Raw genomic sequence first — 4412 nt, forward strand, 5'->3', positions numbered from 1 at the left:
TGGATTACCCGTATCTACAAGGCTTACGCCACATGAACCCCTTGCTGCTTTACCAAGGGTGTTGGCGTAACACGGGCTGATTTCAACCTCTGTCGAAGCCTTAACCTCATCGTCGACTGCAACAATGGTCTGATACGCTTCAAGGATAATAAGGGAAAAATTTGAAGCCCGAACGACCCAGACCAAGTCCTCGCTATTGAGGTTGACCCGAACTGTCCTCCACACTCCTCTTTTGGGTTTGCCCACGGATCCTCCTCACAAAGAGGATGCGATTTCCCTAACATGTTTTATAACATTATGCAGGAAACGCTTCAGGTAAGCCAGAACGCCTTCAGTCTCGATCAAAGCTCCAGCACCCAGATCGGAGGCATGGAAAGAAGCATCAACTCCATGCGGGGCAACATCTCCTACATATGTGAGCATATGATGTACCGAGATGACGAAGAAGAAGAGGGCGAGTTGGATTAGAGGGCTTCGGCGGTAAAGATGGTGTGGTGGCGACGAAAAAGGTTAAATTTTTTCTCTACTTTTTTGTGATGGGTGTGCGGACTGCGACCTGTTGAACATTTGCTTGTTTAAAACAATTTACTTTCTTGTACTTTCTTCTTTATTTTCTTTTTATGTGGTTATTGCTGGATGATAACATTTAAACTTTTGTAATGTAGGATTTTATGGTTTATCGTTATGTTATGTTGTGTTGTGTTGTTATGGTATAAATGAGTATATAGGTAGATTGGGATGCTTGAATCCACAAGCATACAGCTCCAAAGACCCGAAACAGGAGGCCCGACACCTTAACAGTTGTTCTAAAAAAGAAACAGAAGCTTCACACGGGGTTGTGTCCCTTTGACACGCCCCCGTGCCTCCTTGTCGCTGTAACCTTTTATTTCTGGACTTGCCACACGGGGTCGTGTCCATTTGACACGCCCACGTGCCCAACTTCTGTAAGTTTTCTGATACTGACAATTCAACACGGAGCCATGTCTCTAAGACACACCCCCAATGTCACACCCCAACCGATGGCGGAAACATCAGGATGAGACAAAAAAATCTCTCAAAAGCATCATAACACTATTGTGACAATATAATTAAATCAAATTTCATAAATGACTAAATTCAAATGCATTGTTTTAAATAAAGACAAATTTCAACAAACATGGTTTATTATTAAAGTGGGTATCTAGTCCATCCTAACTTGATTCCTTCATCATCTTGACTATCAACCTGCAACATGTATTAAAATAACATCAACAAAAAGTTGGCGAGTATACAGGTTTGATACATAACGTAAAGTAGAATAAAAAGTTTAAATACTCATATCCAACATGAACAACATAATACAAGTTACTAATATGCTGAAACGGTGTCACTATATGTCAAACCCAAGTTTCCAATACAAACACCCCAAGACTCACTCAAGGGCGATGCGTACTCCTATAGCATAGGAGTTTAATGAGTATAAGAAGTCTAACAAGTCTCACAAGTTTAATAAGCTTAGCCAGGTTAATGAGCATATAGACACGAAAAGTTTACATAGCATACGAGATTAACAAGCATCAAATTGTTTCATGTTTAAATATGGATAGAGTGTGCATATAACAAGTTTCAAGCGTTGCGTGTTTTTGTATAGAATACATGTTGCACCCAAAAGTGATAAAATAAAAATGGGATCAAGTATACTCACTGTTTTGCGTATGGAGATTCCTTGAAAAACGCACGAGTGAAAGATAGGAAGTCCAAAGCACGAGTAAAGATTGGAAATCCAAAAGGACGAACAAGAGTGATTAACCTAGATAAGTAGAATGTCACACGTGAATGATCCAATTAACTTACTAATTACATGGGTTAAATTATAATAACACATCATTAATTAATTAGATTTTGTAAATAAATCGTAATCTTAAATTAAAAAAATCATTAATTTAGGATAAAACTTATAAGGAAAATACATCAGCTAATTACACACGATTTATTTTATAAATTACGACTTTATACTATTTATAGTAGTCATATAAGAACAACAATGATAATGGTTTTAGCGTTATAGATTATACAAAATTTAGTACTTTATATTACCCCATATTTAAAAACTATACATATATTCAATTAGAGTGCCAAAACAGAAACAGTTCCTAAAACTATAGAATTAATATTAATAATGAGATCTAAAGGCAAGTAAAAGAAAAATGAAAATCCCATAGAAAAATGAAGTGGCATGGGTTTTGATTAGATTAAACAGTAAGTCATCTTCTTCCATTATAAATAAAAAAACGTAGACTTTAATATTGAATAATGCATGATAAAAATTCAACCATTAACTTCCATATATCATTCATACTATTTTAAACAGCTTGATAAATATTCAAACATTAACTTTGCAAATTGATTGATAAAAGAAAGCAAGTTCAAACAGTTTAACAACAAACAGTTTTCGGTCTTTAAAAACAATAAATAGCATAAGATTCCAACAAGGATTTACAAGAAAACTACTTTGAATAAGAATGGGATACCGAACAGTGATGACGTAAACTCCGGTCATCTTTCTCGATAGCGCGGGCGAAGGATGGCGGCTCGATATTGTTTGGCAGACAAGTGAAGGGGATAGTTTCTTTTGAGTGGTGTGGGTATCGAATTAGGGTAGGTGATGGTATATATAGATGGGTTCTTGATTCGGCTAAAACGAAAACGCCGAATTTATAGCTAATTCCAAACAATCAGCGAAATCCATTTTGTTGGTCAAAAAGAAATTTATAAGTTTACTCCCCATAATAATTTCATTTAAATAAGCCATAAGTGTATATTAAATTCCTTTTGAAAAATCAAACGTAATCTTATAAATATTTCAACTTATTTCAATTTATTTATTTATTTATTTAAAACATACGTATATATAGTTTTATTTTTTTTAAATTGATTGTAGTATTAATTAATTAAATAAACAAATATATTGTATTGATAATTAGATTACTAGTAAAAAAAATCTTTCAACGGTGATTAATTCGTGAGAATCTTTCATCGGGTCGGATTTTGGGAATCCATTTTGACGGATGTTACAGTCTCCCCTACTTTAGGAGATTTCGTCCTCGAAATCTAAGAGAAACACTTTTAAAGAATCAAAATAAAGAATAGATGAGACTTGATCATATTGTTTTGTTTAAGGGAAAATTGTTTTCATGAATGTTTCACATAGTATATAGTTTCACATAGCATATAAAATGTTCAATTAGTTTCACATAGCATAATCATGAATTTCACGTAGTGTAACATAAATAATAAAAGCATCATAAATTTAGTTTGTTCGCGAGAGAATATTATTATTTGTTTTAGATTGCGAAGATAAGGTGTAACGTGTCTCCAAGCTTGAAATAAAAGCAACGCTCAAATATAAAGTTTCATTAAGAACGAAGAAGAGTTGGTAACTACCTCCGAGGTAAGGAAATCACTCCTATCTTGATGATGGGCTTCCATTTTTTGGGAATATGAGTATTACCATAAAAATGTAGAACAATCCACATGACACATACTTAGTTAACAAGATTAACGTATCACTGGCATGTCAATAAATAGGTCAACCCATCGTGTACTGCAATTGAATGACTTAACATGACCTCCCATTCACGGGTGGTGCGCTACTCCTATAGCACTACGCATAGTGCTATACATGTTAAGGCGTGGGTTAAAAGACAAGTTCATCACATAAGAATCACCCAGTGACACGAATCCAGTATAACACACTAGCATGCATGTATTAGATTGTTGTGAAATAAATTCCGAATGATATATCGTACAAATGTAAAACACATTAAAATTGAGATAGCATGCATGTATGTATTAGATTGTTGTGAAATAAATTCCGAATGATATATCGTACAAATGTAAAACACATTAAAATTGAGATAGCATAAAAGAGATTAAACAAAAAAATTGGATTGTCACGGAACGTAACATAAGACTATTCCAAACTAAATCGAAGTCCTTTTCGAATTAAGGAAACGTGCTTTGGCCTAATAGACAAATACTCTCATCAAGAAGCGACTAACGATATTTGTCCTTCCAGTTACTACACGTCCTTAATCGATTGGGAAAATCAAAACTTTGGCGAGATTGAAAATCGAAGAGTGGGACTAGTTAACAAGATGCGAGTTTCACCTCTAACTTGATAACATCGTACCCTAGTGTGGTTGGTACTTATCAAAAGATAAGGGTCCACTAGATTATGAAATGGAAATTCCCTTCAAGATTTTGATATCACTCCTAACTTGAGGGTAGATTTCGTGCAAAATTCAAAGCATAGCTGAATGAAAGTCATCACCAAATGTGGGAATCACCCCTATTTTGATGAATCGTTTCGATTGTGTTATAAGAGTGTCTTCAAAGTCTCCAAGTGTGTATTGTGTTAGCCTTAGGAAAGT

At 34.6% G+C, this 4412-nt stretch overlaps 1 long non-coding RNA gene across 1 annotated transcript; it reads right to left on the reverse strand.

Annotated features, from left to right (window-relative positions):
* Positions 1-1116: 1116 nt before the first annotated feature.
* Positions 1117-2670, reverse strand: LOC110903045. The gene is made up of 3 exons (XR_002571624.2): positions 2511-2670; positions 1685-1789; positions 1117-1224 (listed from the first exon to the last, which is right to left on the reverse strand). It is a non-coding gene; the product is annotated as an uncharacterized LOC110903045 (long non-coding RNA).
* Between the last annotated feature and the right edge of the window lie 1742 nt (positions 2671-4412).

The sequence above is a fragment of the Helianthus annuus genome, chromosome 16 (assembly GCF_002127325.2).
Source record: "Helianthus annuus cultivar XRQ/B chromosome 16, HanXRQr2.0-SUNRISE, whole genome shotgun sequence".
Taxonomy (NCBI): Eukaryota; Viridiplantae; Streptophyta; class Magnoliopsida; order Asterales; family Asteraceae; genus Helianthus; species Helianthus annuus.